Source organism: Lycorma delicatula, chromosome 9 (genome assembly GCF_047948215.1).
Source record: "Lycorma delicatula isolate Av1 chromosome 9, ASM4794821v1, whole genome shotgun sequence".
Classification (NCBI taxonomy): domain Eukaryota; kingdom Metazoa; phylum Arthropoda; class Insecta; order Hemiptera; family Fulgoridae; genus Lycorma; species Lycorma delicatula.
Genome location: NC_134463.1, coordinates 23359635 through 23381015, shown reverse-complemented (window position 1 = coordinate 23381015; position 21381 = coordinate 23359635).

Here is a 21381-nt window from a genome sequence, read left to right as displayed (position 1 = left end):
CAGTACATAATTTGAATCATTGTTCTTCATTAATTACTGCAATATCTGAATTATTACTTTCACTGTCACCAAATTCATGTAATTATAAAAAAAGAATGTTTACTTTCTCTTTATGATACATAACACATTTTTATGAATAAAAGAATAAAATACTGCAATTTATATGATGCTAATACAAAGACAACAGTAAAGACTCCAAATCAAGATGATTTTTAACCATAAATTATTGTAATGTTTTCAAAACATGGTCATACACATAAAAATGCATATGTATCAATAAAACTGAGGTCAATTGAGACAAGAATAATCATCATCTACCATTGTGCTTTAGAACTTCTAGAAATAAAAATTAACTAGAGGCAATTTTTTAACAGTTTCATTTTGAATTACCCTGCGCTCATTGAAAAGTTAACACAGTGAATTCTTAGGACAACGTTTTAATCTAATATTGTCATTAGAATAGTTCTCTGAATTATTTATCAACAATTCTCTTGAAAATGAAAGAGAGTCTTCAACTGTTTCATTTCCCATCAATATGTTATTTTAAAAAATCTGATGACATCACATGACTTCCTAGTAGACCTATTTAAATTACATATACACATTTTTTGCTGCACTTCATTTAAACTTATTTCATTTGAAAGTGAGATACGATCCTCCAGTTATTTAATAAAGTGAACAGTTACACAGTTGCTGAAATATTGGTTTTTTATTATCAAATATTTTTCCAATTATTAATTCAACAATCTTATATGAAATATTAGGATAGAGTAGAAGTCCCTATTACTCGTATTACTAGATCAGTATTATTCGTATCTTCGTGAATTGCTGAATAACAAAAGTTTCAGATTTCTGATGTGTTGTGTAAATAAAAGTTAATAAATAAACTATTACATTTAGTGAACTCCTGCATACTGGTTACAAATGTTAATTTCGACTTTACGGTGTAAAATATTCAGTTTTTATTATTGGATTATTTGGTGAATAATCAAAAATTATAAAGAAACAGTCATACAGAAAAAAGAAAGATAACAAGAAGAAATATATCTCAAAAAAATGACAAGAAGATGATTATGAAGAGGAAGAAAATGTTAAGAACAAGGGAAGAATAAACAAATTAAGAGAAAATTATAAATATAAAGAGGAAGAAAACGTTAAGACCAAGGAAATAATAAAAAGATTAAGAGACAATAATGAATAAAGAGAGAAAATTAGAAAACTAGAGAACGTGTACATAAATTAAGATCAGAATTATATCAAGCCAAAGAGTTATTAAATGATTGGCAACAAAAAATAAATAAACAAAATGATGATCTGACTGAGGGAGAATATTTTTCAACAATTTCAGAGGAGGAATGAGCTAAAAGATAACAATTTTTTGCAATTTATTACAGATCAGGCATGTATTCCTCAGTGTATGTTGTTGTTGTTGTGAAGGTTTTAAATAACTGATTCTTAACAAAGATGAAATGTTGTATCCAACAAAAATTTATTGTAATTATGAACATAAGTAAATGTAAAAAAAGCATATTTCATTTTAAAAAATGTGTCATTAAAACAATGTTTCAAATTATGATTTTTAATATTAAAACAAAAATTACATTTTTGTGGTATTATTTTCGATAGGTTAAATGCATGCTGTTATGCTGCTGTCGTTGTTGAAGAGATTAAACAGTCTTAATCAACTAAGTACTGTCAATGAAATCAATTTAAATATTAGAATAGCAATAAAATAAACCATATTTAATACTTTCATATCATTATTTCGTCATACTTTTGGCCCAACTAAAAAAAATAAATTAATAACTCTACAATTTCACATGCAGAGCAGAGGGTGTCTATTTTCTTAAAACATTATAAACACATACTAAGAAGTATACAGAGTAGATAAGTAAATAAGAAGGGTGTTTAATCTCTTCCTAACATAACAGGCAATTCAGCACATATATGTAAAATTCCGATCAGAGCACTAGAGAGGCAAATCTATAAGTGGAACTTTATTTTCTGAATGTATCTTGTAACTTCACAAATCTATATTACCAATACAAATAGGATGAACACATTATGACCATATGGTTATTTTTGTGTAGATTGTCTTAAATAAGTCTTTTAACAGTTTAATATAATGTAAAGATAAAAGCTGCAATAATTTCTTTATAATTAATGGTATTAATATTCTTATTTATTAGAAAGATTACACAAGTAAATAAAACATAAATTGATTGATTTTAAAAGAGTAAATTGAAGTTTTAAGAATAAGGATAAGTCAAAGAATAATATCACAAAAAAAATGTTTAAATATGCGTACTTCGAATAATTCCACATACTAAGTGTCGCACCAAACAACATGTGACACACATCTAGAATTATATAACTGGAAAAGGTTCTACGAGACCCTCCAGCGGGAGTACAGGCCGGTAAATCCTGAGCTCCTGAACACCCCTGAGGAAATCGACGACACTGTCGGGCGCGTCACGTCATCAATGACCGAGGCCCTGGCAGGCAGCTCATCGGCCAAAACTCGAGCAGTTGTTCGAAACGACCTCCCTCCTCATATCTCCGAAGCCATAACGGAGAAACGAAGACTGAGGAGGAGATATCGAATCACCCTGTCCCCCGCTGATAAGCGGGCCTTTTATAATCAAACGGACAGGGTAAAACAACTGCTGACAAGCCATCGAGAGGATTCGTGGAACGAATACCTCGCCTCGGTCTCTGACGACATCTCCTCGGTGTTCAGGTTGAACAGGAGACTGCGAGAAGGGAAGAAGCCTCGCCATCCGGTTGTGGGGCAGCGAGGTTTTCTTGCATACTCGGAGGTGGAGAGGGCCGAGGTATTCGCCGATACTTTGGAGGAGCAGTTCACTCCAAACCCCCCTCCCGACCCCGAACGACGAGCACACAACCGAGGTGGAATCCTTTCTTGTAGATTATTTCTCACAGGTGAAGGACGCCCCTCTAGAGATTGACCAAGTCACTGAAGCGGAAGTTTCCGCAGCCATTAAGGCCACAAGCCCCGACAAGGCCCCGGGTGTCGACGGGATCAGCGCCCGTGCATTCCGGAACATACCGGCCTCCGTGATTACAGCAATTTCGGTGATATTCACGTCCATTTTGTACGTTGGATATTTCCCGAATTGTTGGAAAACGGCCAAAGTCGTATGTTTACCCAAACCGGGGAAAAGTTTACTTTTCCCACGGAATTATAGACCAATCTCCCTGTTACCGGTATTGTCTAAGTTGTTCGAGAGGATTTTTCTCGAAAAGCTGAGGCGATACATGGAGGGAGAAGTGCGGCCCGAGCAATTTGGGTTCAGGGAGGGTCACTCAACCACCCTCCAACTGGTAAAAATAATAGACGACCTTGTCGGAGGCCTGAACAGGAAACGGGTGACTGCAGCCGTTTTTCTGGATGTGGCCAAGGCCTTTGACAAAGTTTGGCATAGCGGGCTGCTTTATAAGCTAGCGCGATCGGCGATCCCGTACCGCTATGTCAGACTGATGCGGTCATATCTGCTAGGCCGACATTTTGTCGTGCGCGTAGGGGAAACGATTTCCTCTACCAGAGAAATAGCCGCTGGGGTTCCCCAAGGAGCAGTACTTTCCCCGTTCTTGTACACTTTGTACGTGAACGATATGCCGCTGTCGGAAGGGGTCAAAACGGCCCTTTACGCAGACGACACGGCATATTTCTACGAATCCGCAAATGTGGATTACGCGGTCCGGAGGCTCCAAAGGCAGCTGGACTTAGTGGAACCGTGGCTCGACATGTGGAGAATCAGGGTCAACGGTGAAAAATCGGTGGCCGTGATGTTCACATGCAAGACACGAAAACCGACCAGAGTGCTGGAAATCTCAGGGGAGAAAATCCCTTTTGAGAAAACAGTTAAGTACCTGGGGGTGGTGTTGGACAGGCGGCTTACCTTCGGCGAACATGTAAATTATGCGACCCGGAGGGCTAAGGCCGCCAGAGCCTCGCTATACCCAGTGCTGAACAGTGCCAGCCCGTACCCACTGGCAACTAAGCTCCTCATTTTTCGGCTGTACGTACTGCCGATTCTGACATATGCTTACCCGGCATGGGGGGCAGTGTTGAGCTCATCGCTTCAAAAGAAGATCGAGGCCGTCCAAAACATCGCGTTGCGGACGATCTTTGGAGCTCCGTGGTTCGTCAGGAACGCCACTCTCCGATCTGATGCGAGATTTCAATCCGTGTCCGAGGTGGGGGTGGCGCAGGCGCGCAGACTGTTCGGGAGAGCGGCTGTGTCCGAACACAGTCATCTTCGGGACATCTGCCGAGAGGACCCAACTCCGACAGTTGTAAGGAAGCGGCCTCACGCCGTACTGGACGAACCACCGTGATGGTGCGGTGCGGTAGCCGAAAACCAGGCTTAGGGGCCTCCATATCGCATGAGCCATAAACGGAATAGTGCGTCAGACGCGTTTCCGGGGTCGCGAGTGAATAGTTTTCGCGAGTTATATAGTTTGAAGACGTCAAACACGGTAAGTCGCGCATAAAACAAAAACGCGGTCTAAATTTAATTTTTTTTTTTTTTCGCGTGTGTTTTGTTCTGTTTCTCTTGTTTCAGAAACGGGAGAAGCGTGGATGTGGAACGACTCGACGTGTCGCCTCATCCTGCCAGTCGAAAGAAAGTAAAAATTAAATTTTTTTTTTTTTTGTTCGTGTGTGTGTTCTGCTTCTTTTGTTGCAGATGCCAACAGCCACCACAAAAACAAATGGTTTCTTCACTGCGGCCACGCGGTCCCCCCAACCCCTTCTCAGACACACGCGTGTCTGAAGGTTAATAATTACGTGGAGAGAATAATTACTGTTTACTTCTTTCCAGAAAATCGCCGCCCCAAAACCGCGATCGCGAATAGGTATCACCATCTGTAAGTTCCCTATTACCTTCCTTTCCTTTCAAGAAAGAAGAAAGAGGGAACGAGCCCAGCAGCCACCAGCCCAGCAGTCGCAAGCCCAGCAGCCACCTGCCCAGCAGCGACCTGCCCAGCAGCCACTGACAGCACAGAAGAACGAAGAAACCTGCACTTTCCCCCGTTCAGCCCTTCGGGGCTTCGGGAATTACAAGGTTAATGGTATGTAACTTCGGTTACTACCAATTCTTGGAAAGTGCAGGCCAAATAAGAACGAAGAGGTCTTCGGGAGAAGATGAAGAAGAAGGAAGACCAGCCACTCGTCTCAACATCACGGACTGGAGTCCGGAACAGAGCCCAGCAGAGATGCGTCCTGAAGGGCAGCCATACCAGAAGCGGATGAAGAGCTTCTACACAACCTCTCCTATTTCAAAACTTACAGTAAGATAAAATAACCCAGCAATTGCGACTCCTCCGGAAAAGGGGACGCATTGCTCCCTCCTTATAGCTAGTTGACTTGAAAAATTAGATCCGAGATTAAAAAATAACCCTTTTAAAAACAAGCCCGATTAGAAAGATCCAGCAGCAAGGGACTCTGTCCAGGTTCTGCGATAAAGTAGGGAGTAATAGACTCCTGCCAACTTTGCATTCCATTCCATTCCCTAGAATTATAGAATTATTATTATTTTCATTTATATGCATTTAGAAATACAATCTTTTTTTCAGCCAGCTATAAATTAACAAAAGTAAAAGAAAAACTATTAAAAATGTAATAAGCATAAGGTATACAACAACAAAATTTTCAATAACATACTTTAAACATCTAAAAAGATTTCCTACAATCATAGTTTGACGATTACTTAACCAATGCTCTTTGGATATGTGCTTAGACAATAATTGTTTTATTCGATTTTTCAGGTTAAAAACATAAGAAACCATCACGTTTATCCCTTATACAATGACTTAAAAGTTTTGTATGACCTCATTTCACTAAAGTAACTGAAATTTTTCGCTAGCCGTAACTCTACAATAAAGCATTTTAGGACATACGTTTATTAAAAACGTTTTCCTTATTTCAAGCTCTAGAAAAAAATGATTTCCCTTTCCTCCAAAATCACTCTGTTTCCAGTAATCTAATCCTTCAATAAAATCAGCCAATTTAACTTCTATTAAACTCTTTATAGGTAAAAAAAATGTCCGACCCTTCCCGGAAATCGAACCCAAAATCAGCTTCTACTATGTAGCTTGCTAACTGGTCAGCCAATGAATCAAACGTCCAGGATTACCCAAGTAAATAAGCATACAAGCCTTAAAATTAAGTGTAATATTCGGATGTCGGCTTATACACCTACTGGCCTTGTGTCCAATTCCAGGTCAATGTGTGTCATTTTTTCCTGCAATAATTAAATTTATTTCATCTTTCTCGTTAAAATCTATGTAATAGCGAATGTTTGAGGTTATAGCAAAAAATTCATAAAATTAATCAAATTTGCCAGTTTTTCATTTTATGCTTATTTTTTCATCGTTAGCTATTTATTTTTTTTTGTTTATCATTTTATAACATTAGTTTATGTTACTAGTTTTCATCACTAATAGTGTTTCAATCAAATTTTTTTAGAAAAGGATTATTCTGAATGAATCAACCCAATAACGATACCAGATTTACTGATTTATACAGGGAGTGTTTATAAAAGAACACCTTGATTCCAAGAAATGTTAATTAAATAATAGAATCAGTTAAAAGCTTCTGGTCTTCATATTATGTTCGTTATATAAAGTTTTTCATTGTAAATATTCGTCGCTGTTGCCACCACTGTGTGTGACCTTCACTACGTACGTATTCGATGGTAGTCTAACTCTCAGTCAAGACGACACCAAAGCAGAAAGCTCATTGCGTGATTTGGTTTATCGAAACAAGATCGGTTCAGTTTCGTGTAATTATCAACATGAATATGGCACTGCCCTGCCTACGAATAAAACAATACTTCAGTGGTTTAATCAGTTTAAGGAAACAGGCACTGTCTTAAAGATGGGGTCTCTGGGCAGGCCGTCCGTAACTGAACAGAATGTGAAACGAAACCGAGCATCTTGACGCGTAGCCCGAAAAAGTAATTAAAAGGCGCAGATTTTTTTTTAGAGTTAGGAATACCTAAATCTACAGTGTACAAAGAAAGTTGTATGTAAGAAGCTCAGACTACGTGCGAATAAGATACAACTTATATGAAATCAAACCATATGACAAAGTGAAAAGATTGGAGTTTACAGCTTTAATACTTAATATTGATGAAAATGAGGACTACCTGAAAAATGTCATGTTTTCAAATGAGGCGACATTTTAAATTAGTGATTCAGTAAATCGACACAGATGCATGATTTGGAGCTCAAAGCCACCGCATGAAATTATCGAACATCAGCGTGACTCTCCCAAAGTCAATGTTTGGTGTGAACTGAAGAATAGCCGTATTATGGGCCCGTTCATTTTTTTTTAGAAAGCACAATTGATGGAGATATTTTCTGTGATATGCTCGAACTTTAAGTCTTTTCACAGATTGACGATATTGAAGAAGAAAAAGGATTAATTTTTTATTAGCTAGACTGCACTCCGTTGCATTATAGTAACCGTGTCCAGATTACTTTAAACATTCAGTTTCAAAACAAGTGGATTGGAAGAGGAGGGCTAATCGTATGGTATCAAGGAGCCTAAACATGACCCCACTAGATTTCTTTTTGTTGGGGCATGCGAAAAACATTGTTTATTCGGAGAAACTCCATGACATCAACCCCCTACAAAAGAGGATTGTTGCGGCAATAGCAACTATTACACTCGAAATGCTGGCGAGAACGTGGGTAGAACTGAATTACTACCTGGACGTGTACTGAGCAACGAATGGTGCACATATCGAAGTGTAAACCCAGAAAAAAAACTTCAGAATTTACCCTTTCAGAATATGTATACTCAAGTAAATAACAATTAAATATAATGCTATTTAAATAATACTTAAAACTGCGGAGGGTTTTATATACATTATTAATTGTAAAATTTTGTGGAAAACCAAAATAAAAATTCTGTTTAACCAGGTTTTAAATTTACAAAGGATATTTGTTAAACTGGTTTTATTTATATGAAATGCTTATTGCTGTTTTTCTTAATCTTGATCAAGGATAGGTTACATATAATTGGACAGAAGTTATAGTTCTATGAATAATTATTTAATTTTACAAACTGTAATTAAAACAAAAAGTAATTTTATACCTATATTATCGAGTGTACCGGAAGAAATCATAAAATATTTGAAGGTATACGAATGTCTTTATTACCGATTTATTTCTAGTAATTGAAAGATTTCTTTCAGTTTATTATGTAGTCAATTTCCTTTCTTATCTTTTTTAATATATATCTAACTTGAGGTGCAGGTGTACTTGCTTACACGATCTCTTCCCTTTGAACCTGAGACTTCTTAAATACAATTCTCAATCCGCAGCTAAAGAAAGGAACCTTATTCCAGTAATTTCTTCAAAATAGTTGTAAAATATTATTTTAATATTTGTATTTATAATCAAAACAAATAATTTTTGTTATTGTCATTCTGGTTGTAAACCGGTTCTATAAGGGTTATTACATTATGAGATGGTTGGAAATAAAAGTTTGTCATTGTCAAGTAGGCACAAATGACAGCTTATTCAAATTTTAGTAACATAATTATGTAATTTAAATAAATAATAACCTAAAATATATTTACTATAGACATATATGTTGATATTAAAAACATTTGCATACTTGTGTACGTAAATAAAATATAATTTAACATGAAAACTCTATTCAAAACTTCTGAATCAAGTTTCATATGATAAATTCATTTTAGTTTTACAGAGGCGATTTATTTTATTTGAAAATAATTAAAATTAAACCCGTTTAAAACATGTTTAGCAACAATAAAATTCATTACGTTAACATTCTACGGCATACTGTAGGGTAATTTAAAAAAAAATTTTTTACGCAATTCATGCCCCAATACCTTCTTTTTTTCTATTTTAATAATTCGTGTTGCCAATGTGTGGCTGAGACACGGGTTAGCCAATTATTATTTTTATTACATTTATTTTGCTTGCTTGTTACCCATTAGCAAGCAACAACTTGTCAACTGTTAAGATGCTGCTTGCTTTCCAATGGCTGCCTGATCTCAACGACTAGATTTACTTAGCCATCCATTGAGATGTGCATGAGGCATGTACAACTCACCCAGTAACAAGCTTAGGGATATGTTATCCATTGGCAGGATATCGGTGGCCAATCGAAACTTTCGCCATTACACGAGCCAAAGATGGCGAAAAAGGTATCCCAAATCTAAATTAAAAAAAAACCGAAAACCTAAACTGAAAACCGAAATAGCGAAAATTTAAAGAATATTTAATTTTTATATGAAATTTAGATATACGAATAATTTTGAAAAGTGGGACATAATTTTGAACATCTCACATTCTAAAATCTAAAAATAAATATGAATTTTGGTCACACTTTTTCAATATTTGTTGTGAAACAGTATTTATAAAAAACTTTATTGTTGCTTTAATTTTAATTTTGTATATTTTTAATTATTATTTTTTTATTTTTATGTAGAATGTACAGTTTTTACTTGTATTCAATTGAAGCACTTGACAATTTCAGTTATGGCTATGATCTAGTCCATATTTTTCAGTGTCTGAAAAGAAACGCAATTAAAGGAATAAGGAGGTAGGAATACGAAATCAATAAATCCCGTTGTAGTATTAGGTCACAAGCTCCTCCGCTATCTTCAAAATGTCCTTTTCCCTCGATGGGTTGTCAACGTAAGGAATTATTTTCATTTTATTTAATTAATATAATATTTCAAAGGTTGGTAGCACTGACTACGTAATAGTAGCGTCTCGGCCTTTCATTCGGAGGTCCTATCTGCCGAGAGGACCCAACTCTTCAGGGTGTAAGGAAGCGGCCTCACGCCGTATTAGACGAACCACCGTGAAGAGGCGGTACGGGAGTCAAGGATTGACAAACCAGGCTTAGGAGCCTCTATATCGCGTAACCTGCAACAGGAATACCGCGTAATAAGAAAAATTTCCGGCCGTGTAAGTGGCCGTTTCCAGTGTGAATTTGCAGCTAGAAGCAGTACACTATACCGTCTAGCGAAGAGACCATAAACAACGGTACGTATCTATTCGGATATTTTTTTTTTCAGAGGATCCTGGATTATTGTGCCGAGCCTAATCTGAAGCAGGAGCCGTGCCACAATGCCGACCCAGAAATGGAACAGAGGTAAGGAGTCGTGCATACGCCGTTTGGTGTCGGGAAGCGCATATATACATGTATATTTTTTTTTTTTTTGCGCGAACGTTATTCCCCCAAAGTAGTTCCTATGAGAGGGGGAAAAAACGTTTTTGTAGGTTTTATATATATATAAGCCCCCCCCCCCCCGTATAAGGGAAACAATGTCTTTTCCCTTCTTAAATTTCAAAATCATTCCAAAAATAAAATAATAAATAAATAATAAAATTTTCTTTCTTTTTTTTTGTGTGTAGGTGTTTCTGTTTCTATGTTTCAGATTTCACAGCCAACACAACACTGGTTTCTTCCCTGCGGCCTCGCGGTCCCCCTAACCCCTTCCCGGACACACGTGTGTCTGGAAGATTAATTATGATGATGTTTGAATAATCCGCACTTACAACTTCGACAATAAGGAGATCGCCGCTCCCAAACCGCGATCGCGAAAACTTTTACCCCATTGTAAGTTCCTTATTTCCTTTCCTTTCTAGAAAGAAGAGGGAACTAGCCAAGCAGGCACCAGTAGCATACAGAAGAATGAAAAAATAAGAAACCTGCACTTTCCCCCGTTCAGCCCTTCAGGCCCACGGAAATACCAAGGTTATTGGCGTGTAATTTCGATTACTGCCGAGTCACGGAAAGTGTAGGCCAAAGAAGAATGAAGAGGTCATCGAAAGAAGAAAGAAGACCCACTACGCGACCCGCCATCATGAACTGGAGTCCGGAAGAAGAGCCCAGCAGAGTAGCAACGTGAAGGGCAGCCACTGAAGACGAAGATGAAGATCTTTAACCTTTTATCCAAATTCCTTAAAACTACTTACAATTTAATTAAATCAGCACATGCGACTCCCTTCGGAGAATGGGGCGCATTGCTCCCTCCAAACAGCTAGGGCCCCGTTTTGACGTATTCCTGCTAGCTCATAAAGTACTAACACCGAAAGGACTTCAGCGGACGGTCTGAAGGGGAATCACGTCGGGAGCACCAGGCTCAAAAAGCTTAGTCTCCTGCGGTCGGACCCAGTAATGGGTTGAGAACGCTGGTCCGAACGGATAAGAACGCAAATTGCAAAATCCGTCCATAAATAAAATAAAATTTAAAACCTATAACCGACATTAAAAGAAAATCCTGGAAACACGCCCGATTACAGAATCATACAGCAGCAAGGGACACTGTCCATGCTCTGCGATTCGTAGGCAGAATAGTGATACTCCCGCCACTTTTGCGTTCCGTTCCGTCGGAGGTCCTAGGTTCGAATCCCGGCCAAACATAGTATTTTTCATACATACCAAATTTCATTATTCATATTCCCAGGCAGAAGCTTATTTATAAGCTTCTGTGGTGAATTAATTCATCAGTCAATAAAAAGTACAAACTTTAAAATTCTTCGACTGAGACTAAGAAATGTACATGATAGTGTTTTATAACACAGCACAAAGTACTAACCACTATACGATCACGGTCTTTCTGTTTTATAACAGAAAGACGTGCAACAATCTGTTGCTTTGAACAAACAATTCCAATTTTTTTTGGCAGCGACGCTTTTAAACTTAAGTTATAATAAGCACCAGAGTTTAGTTTATTTTTAGTTTTTATTTATTTTTACTAATAGAATAATTTATATACAAAAACGAACGTTTATACAAAGCAAAGGTACAACGAATACATGAAAATTTATTCTGGTGGCCAAAATACAACGATATCCTGCAGAATCTGTAAAAATTAATCTCCTCCCTTGTTCTTTTGGCGCCACAAAAACTCACACAAATAGGACTCTAAGGTTCCTATCTGTTCCACATTTCTTCTTTTTCTTTGCTTATCAGCAGCCCAGAACGATTCAAACCGCTGTGTGTGTATGTGTCCCTCTTTGTGGGTCAGTGAAATTTTGCTAATGATTTACCTGCAAATGTCTGTAATTCATACCTTGAATTTGCGGTATTCCGTCATATGCTCGCCAACAATCAGAAACTATAGTCGTGCCTGGTAGTACGTGCACTTGGAGAACGGCAAGCAAACATTCAGCTGTCCGGTCAGGCACCGTTTTCATGAAACATTGATTTGTTTTGACGCAGATGCCTCCGAAAACCTACTTTGTCGGATAGACCCTGCCGACATTATATTTTTGGCGAGCAAAACATGAATCGTCTATTTCTACTGTAGTCCCAGGACCTCCAATTTTGACCGGAGTAACTAACAATTTATTTGCGCACACTTCACGCAAATAGTTTCGCCGGTCTGTGAGTGCATAGTTCGCAATTCCGATCTCATGAACGCAAAATTTGTTAGAAGAAAATGCCTTTGACTAAGCATAAATGAAAAAAAATAATTTTATCAAATGGGAGTTTGCTGTCCTGTAACCATGTATTTTTTCGGCAATCGATTGATGACTTGCATTATCTTTAACTACAGCGTCAATGATCATGCGTGTCCGATAGTTTTAAAACCATTTCATGGTTATTCGCGCAATAACGATGATTATGCAGTATGTTATGTTCTTGAAGGAATTGAACTGCAGCTTCTTTAATCTTAATCTCGCGTACTAGTTGAAAATACATGTTCAAGCTGTAAATCCTTATTACGGAATGACGGCTATTAGAATAATTACTATATTAGAAAGTCAGTCAACAGAGATAAGATAAAATATTATTATTTCTAGTTAAAAATAAGAATTTATCATTATAAACAATGAAACTATTGTAAACAGTGAATGACGTTGTTTACGAAATAAGGTAATTCTGTGATAACAAATTATAGTTTAATTTGTTATCGCACAAAATTTTTGTGTTTCTACTTGTTATTATTTTTCTTTTATCAACCTCATATACGTCATATTTATATAATTATATATTTTTATTTTATGTATTATTATAGTGGTGGTCGTATAACCATGAGACCCAAAAAAAAATTACTCTGTTATTATAGTATACTTAAGATAATTTTTAAGATACAAAAACTTTTACGTGTACTACTGCTGGCATTTCACTTGGCGTGTGATGAGATGGATTGTGTACAGGCCGGTTCAATAGATAGTAGACCTTTCCCACCATTGGAGAGATAGTTGTCATGTTAATAATTATTATAATGTTTTAGACTGAAAAACCTACAGTTAATATTTTATCTTATTAATAATACTTATTTATTTATCTTATTTTATAATAGGCCTATTTATCTTATATTATGGGAAAATCTTGTAGGATTGCGCCTTGTACTGTAAGTATTTACTCCGATGCAATTCTGAAATATCGCTGAGTTTACCTATAATAAAAATATTTAAAAAAAACTGATGTGGACACCACATAACTTCCTTGTACGCCTATTAAATTACATAAACATTTTTTTTGTTGCTCTTCATTTAAACTTATTTCATTTGAAAGTGAGATACTCGTACAATCCTCCAGTTCTCTAATAACGAATTTTTAAAATATTTTTTCATATTTTTTTTTGTTATTGAATTATTATTTATTGTAAAACTGTTTTTACAATATCAGGTTAATAATTATTAATAAATCAATATATTTAAATTTAAAAAATAAATAAAGTTAAAAAAAAGAAACGAAATATCAATTGCTGGAAAGTTAATGGAAAAAGTGCCGGAGACTGGTTATTTTGCATATGCCATTAATGATCAGATTATTACGTCGCAAGAGGCGAGACCGCATTTGGTGATGTTATTTGATGATGTTCAACAGAATGAAGATAAGATTGAAATATACTTCAGTATGGGCAGACACAAATATATAAATTGTTTTATATGATGCAGTCATATTTTGAAACGCCGAGACGATTAATCATCAGAAACGACTGTAACTTTCTGATATTATTCGAACAGTCAGGTAAAGATGTGCGACACATTTACGACGATCATATCAGAAAGGACACATCGTTCAACGATTTAAGTAACATATGTTCAAAGGCGTGGAATAAACCGGTACGGCTTTTTAATCATCGATAAAGAAAGGGAACCAATAAAGGCAATTATGGGTTGGTTACCGATATCATTGAACGTTAATGCAACACGTTTGCCACCGACCGTTAACGCTAACATTTCACTGTTCAAAACGGCTCCTTTGAGTAATACGTTTTTGACGAAAAGTTCGCAGTCTGTCAAATATAGAACGCGGTGCTATGGATAACAAAGTCGAAAAAAGTGACGTTACAGTTAGCCGACTTGGAGGATGAGATACGACGCAAACACTCTGTTTACGTAAATGATTTAGTTGAAAAAAAATTGGAAACGGAAAATATTCAAACAGGACATAGAAACATAAGTGATGAGGATAATGATGACAACACTCTCGAACATAAAAAGACGCTTCAGAAGCAGACGCAGGATGCGGTCATAAACCGTATGATTTCTCAAGCAAGTAGTGGACTCACGAATAACAAAGCAAATCGATCGAATGTTTGGTGTGAGAAATGAGGGTGTTAAGTGGATGATAGGCGATAAAGAAGTAAGATTCGGACGACGTCTGTTGCATATCGACGATAATACTTTTCAACTCTCCCCGGAGTTAATGGATTTGGTGGTTCATATAAAAGTGCATTTGCATCTGAAAGAATCCATCAAACAAACCTATTCTGAAAACTTATGAGAAGATACTGGTTGCAACCAGCGCATATATACCACCAAACGGTCAGATAAAGAATAGCAAGTTGGTGAAATATAATAAAATAATCAGGGAAGTATTTAAATCAAAACGACCGGCAAAACCGTTAAATAAGAGCTTATTCGTTTTCCATCACTTCACATATGAAGTGGGGTCTACTATGCCTAGCAGCAGAATACCGAGGTACGTCGACTTATATTAGGGAGAGTTCTAATGCTTTTTCAAATCTCAGAGCAAGCTGCGAATAGGGACGGAGTTAAACCTACAGACTCAGAAACCATCACACAGATGCTCTCGCCAAACTACAATCTCCAGTCGTGTTCTGTCGTAGCCAGCCTCGATAGAATCGCTTAAGATGCTTGCATCAACTAGTCCGTATCCAAATCCTGCAATTCATTCGTTTACGGCTGCAAAAAATACCAAAGACGACAGTGAAAGAGGCAAAACTGCACGTCGTACACACGAGCAAAACTAGCGGTCTTATTATATAGATCAAATTAGTCATGAACCTACATCGTAACCCTAGTCCTTCCGAACCTGAAGAATGTTCTCGCAGTCGTAAAAACCCGTCACGTCACCACGAGAGCAGAGAACGAATGTGATACCTGACACCACCACCTTTGGTAAGACAATCGGATAGACACGAAACTGAACATCTATCTACATCCCCGAATGGTGGAATTCTGTGTCGTTACCACGAGGGTGCAGCCAGACATTGGATAGCGACGCTTCTTAAGATTTAGTTTGCATAAACGATCGCACAGCCCTGATCTTGACTCTGATGATCGTCTGTCGCGTTCAGTATGAAAAAAGGGAATGAAATAAACGTTATAAGGATAAATTATATGATGAATCAAAAGTTCCGGGGAAAAAGCGAGACAAGCCGTCTGCTATTCGAGATAATCCGAGGAAAAAAAGATTTTATGAAGATGATTTAGCGCTCAGTGGTTCAGGATTGATTCGTTATAATTAATTTAATCCGTATTACATCTACTGGGACGATCCAAACGAACTGATCGATTGGTTGTGCGATCTCTATGATGAGTATGATGCTGGGAATACGGGCGTTCGAAATGAAATGATCTCAATAATTGAAGAACTAAAAGAAATTAGAATTATCTTCCATATCTTATTGATTTGATTTTTTAGTTTTTTCTTATGTAGACAACATGCTGAGATTACATACTGGTGGTGTTTGTTTACTAAAGCGCGAAAGAGGTGGCCAAGTTGCTCCAGGAATACGGTTCGCATTGATGATGGCGATTATGATACAAAAGGAAAACGTGTGTCTACTGTGGTTGATGATAAAGAAAAGAGTGATGCTGTCAATTTCCAGCTAGTGAAAAATATGTTCACCATATACACGTAGTTTGCGCGAACAGTTTGCCAGTCTGAAAAGGATGAATCAGCTATAAATTATTTAAGAGAATAATTTAAAGAATTTCTGAATAAAGCATTAACGAACATGCCAGTCGGTATAATTGTCTTCTTCCAAACTGACATCAGCAGTCAGAGGATACCATTGTCAATAAAACCTCCAAAACTGGACGATTTTTAGTAGCTTATTGGACTTTATGTTTATTTTTCTAATTGAAGGAAGTCATGTCGATCTCTTTATCGTTCAGCGACGTTGGCTCGATGATCACCCATCGATGCTTTCTGGAAATACTACTATCACCCGACCAAGGGGAATTGGGTTTACAGTACGTAATGACATCTCTCTCTTTTTTCCTGTTTAGCCTCCGGTAACTACCGTTTAGATAATTCTTCAGAGGATGAATGAGGATGTTATGTATGAGTGTAAATGAAGTGTAGACTTGTACATTCTCAGTTCGACCATTCCTGAGATGTATGGTTAATTGAAACCCAACCACCAAAGAACACTGGTATCCACGATCTAGTATTCAAATCCGTGTAAAAATAACTGGCTTTACTAGGACTTGAACGCTGATTTGGGAAGATCATTTGGGAAGATCGCTGATTTGGATCAGCTGATTTGGGAAGACGCGTTCACCACTAGACCAACCCGGTGGGTTACAGTACGTAATGACAAGTTACAGTATACCCAACGTTGAAGTGGGTGTAAATAATAATTTTATATTTGTGTTTCCCATAGATGTTTAGATGAACTAGAATATGAATATTACTTCAGTGATAAAAAAATATATAACGATACCTACAGCCTGTTACGAGTTGGAAGATGTAGCAGATTATACTCAAATGAAAGCGAAAAAGATAGACCGGCTTCTTGTCGTTAAAACCCAACAAGAATACGCTGCAACCCGAACTAAAATCTATGGATATAACTGATGAACTCAGTATAGGATCTCTACTGGGCTTCTAACCAAAACTGATGACGCCAAACGTAACACATTTCTGAAATCCAGTGAATACAGCGCTTGTGAATGTGATCCGTGTTAAGTGCAATATCATAAGTGGGAGTTACGCTAATTGCAATCAAAATCGGATACTGCACGAGTTTCCACTAGCAGTAGACCCTAGCGATATGATTGAAGAGATGCCGTGGAACCGAGTTTACCTCCCTGTCACCGTGCGTTCGAATGGTAAGATTGAAATGCAACTGACCGTTGTGAACGATCATTTATTAAATCTACGCAGTGAACAGTGAGCTTGCAACTGGAGTTAGGGAGACTGCGTTCATGAATAACGTTTTGCCGTTTTTATATTTAAACTGCATGGAAACTAACAATGCATAAATCTGAAAGAAGACGCGGTGGCGTATAGGTTTGACGAGATCCCGTACGAATTGACCGGAAAAGAGGTCATTCAAGTGAGAAACCTAGGCATAACGAGCACAATAAAGAACATCCTGTTGTTAGGAGTCAGCAAACAGAATGCGGTCTCCAGTGCATGGTGGTGTTTGGTACAGATCCTGCAGGATGAAAACGGACGGTTCTGTATTGACGTGCCACTGGAAACGGTGATGGTATTCGCAGAGGTTTTCAAGAGGATCACTGGGCGTGTGAAACAAGAACTGGTATTGATCAGAGCAAGTAGCGATGTTAACTCGGTATTGATGAACGAAGCCAACCACGGGTCCAAACTATCATAACCAAAATCTCTTGGGACGTTCCATACCTGCGACCAACGCTCAGAGAAGCGATGGAATTAACCAATGTACTTAAACTGAATAAGAAGTTGCCTATTTCTGCAATTGTGGCAAGTTCGAATGGTCAGGCGTGACGCAGACGGATAATAACACATGGACCGTACAGACATCATCACAAGATAAGAAACAGTGTTGGGTGATTCCAGCGTTCCACATGGCTAGGAATAACGTTGCCACAAAGGTTATGGCCAAGTTCGATCACTGCAGTTTGAAGAATCTCAAAGTATTTCTTAATTCCGATTACTATTCGTACGAGTTGAGAGGTGACGGCAGCAAAATGTATAGAGTGGTTAATGACTTTCAAAAATCATATTATTGTATGTCACACAGCCAGCATACAATTTGACGGAAGTTCCGCTGTTTGCGGTCAATGGCTCGCATCAGAACGATTCTGTGAAATTTGGTCCAGTGGACTTTAAAATGCGCTTTGAGGCCGACATTAACTTTCCCGCCAACACTACTGAATACTTACGGTACGACCGTGGTCGTTTACGGTATGTATTTTACGTTGGTAAACTACATACCCGCTGATTGGAGACGTAAAAACAATGAATTAAAACAAATATTCCATATTTACTTTTGTTTTTTTTGTAAATCCTACAGCTCACATTTTAATTACTTATTCGTCTGACAGTATATTTCGATAAGATACGACGAAACATTTCGATAATATTATACTGAAAATATTTTATTTCAAACGTTTTAAAGTTTATTCTATCGACCCTTATTTTTTTAATGAACTGATTGTAAGCGTAATTTTCATTGGATTTAAAGCAGTACAGCGAGCGTCTGTAAATTGGAAAACTGATTCAACTGTCTCAGGAACGCCAGGGAATAGGTTGGATATAAAATCATTTTTTTCATTGTAAATATACACTCTTCAATTTCCGCGTAGTAGTTATGTCATAGAAAAACAAATGTTTGTTCCATATAGGTGTTAAAAGCCGCTTGGAGTTCGTTCGATGATGAAAGACCTATAGACTCTAAGAAATGGGCGCTGTCGGTCAGTTGAAGTATGTTAATATCAAATATATAAATGTCATCAGAGGTGAACCATACCATATTACTCTTCATTCGTTGATAACGCCCTTGATATTGAACTCAGGAAGAGTTCAATACTCTTAAATGCGCTCAACAATGCGAATGAACTCTACAATGCGCTCAACAGGACCTTCTTATAGTCCGCGTTGTCTTCATTTAATTTAAAGATCCAAGCGGTCTTATCGTGTTTGATATTCAACGCTTGACTGATTACCGCAAATTTAAATTCGTTTACATTCAAATCACATTTATCGTGAGATGGTGCTGGCTTTACACTCGTTGGTGGTGAGGGTGTTCTCTAGGGATTGATGCTGTCGAATTGTTGCGACCATTAGGTATATCATAAACACTGTATCATCGTTTTGCAACTGTAACGTGTGACTGTAATAAGAGAACATAATTGCATTCCTTCCGTTTGAATGTTCTAAACCTGTGTCCATGTATGCATCAAGATAGAATACAAGTTATTATTTGTTGGTGTAATTGATCGTTGAAGTATATTCCCAGTTTTTAGATGCATCTACATATATTTCCCGAATTGAATCGCGACCGTCAGGAAAAGACGCATGCGCCAACACGGTTCCTTTTCCGTCTAGCAATGAAAACCAGATATCGGTTGTTTTCTCCCATTTATGACTGTATCAATTGAACGAAATCAATATATCCGGATTGTCTGCATCTCGGTAAAAAGTTATAAGGTATAAAAGAATGTTATAACTTCCAAGGTATAAAAGAATGTTGGAACACATATTAAAATCTACTTTCTTTATATATAATATTTGCGACGAGGCGTGGGCGTGACCCAAGATATGTTTCTTTTTATTCAAGTATGAGGATGTACCATATAGTTGAGGAAATATGCAATGGCACATCTGGCTGTTTCCATAAGCTTCTACCTTTCATTGTTCATTTCCCGTTAACTGTCAGTCTGAAATACTCTTAGGACTTCTTTATCGCAGAGTTGTATTCTGTAACTCCGCTGGAGTTGTTATCATTCTTTAAAATATCTATTTTTTAACTAATATTCAATGACCCAAGTACTGTGATCCGAATTAATATTATCAGCCACTGATGAGGATCTATTGAAAAAAACGAGTTTGACATGATGCTACTGTAGAAAACAAGCGGAATAAAACAAATACGGTTTGATCGTGCAGTATAAAATGTTTTAATTTGATGGTTTATTTTTTTGTGATAATTAAACTGTGGTTCTAGGACAAACTTGACCTTTGTTCCCTTGTTAGTTGCACCAAACACTATGGCGGTTCTAGGGCAAGTTTGGAGATCGATCCCTTTTTAGCTTACACATTATCATATATACACATTATCTTATATCATTACATACATACTGGGTGCTCAAGAATGTAACCGATAAAATAATTGTACCTACCACATATTCAAAGAATTATTGACTCACTGTAGTAGCGGTAGCAGGTATATGTATCCTTGTTATCATCACTAATTTAGTTCAACCCATAAATAGAAGACTATGCTGCTAGGGAAACTTTCATTAAAGAGTTAGTCTACTTTAGGGATTATCTGATAACTCTATCATAATAATGTTATGGAAAGAATAGCAAATATCTGAATTTAAAATGAAAGAAAAATTGGCTATTGGTCATGAGAACAGTAAATGCTCATTTAAAATTCTGAGAACAGACTTCACAAAGTGGTAAAGATAGTCTGTGAAAATAGGTTTCATAGATAGGACTATCACTCGTTGATTTAATTTGATTCAGGACGATAACGGTCCATTCTCGGGGATGGTCGAACTGAGAATGTATAAGACTACACTTCATTTACACTCATACATATCATCCTCATTCATCCTCTGAAGTATTATCTGAACGGTAGTTACCGGAGGCTAAACAGGAAAAAGAAAGAAGGACGATAACGGTATGCTTAATTATGATAATATCTCACAAATACATAAAGCTGCACATTTTATGGCAAATGGTAGAGCAATTAATAAAATATTGGATGGAAGAAATATGGTCGGACAGGCCATATTTCCCAAATAAGGAAAAGTTTAACAATCATACTGAAACGAAAATTTGCATTTTTGATAGTTTTATTACTGTACTAAGATGATGATTAAACAATCTGAAGCATAACACTGTTTAAGCTAATGTTACGTATTACATGGAATCTTGCGTTTTTGCTTTTTCAGTAAATTCATGTTTGGATCTTTTGAGCAAAGAAATATAAAGTTCAAGCTTTCATACAGCCAAAAGACGTTAGTTTTTCCTACCTTCACACTTACAGAAGTAAATTTTAATAAGAATTACAGCATAATTTATATTTTTGTAAATAAAGAATTAAATATTGCCATTAAACTTAAAATAACGAATAAAGAAATTAAGACCAAATGAAAATACAGATGTAATATGCTGTAACTGAAACTGTTAACTGTAATGTGAAAGAAACTTTAAGT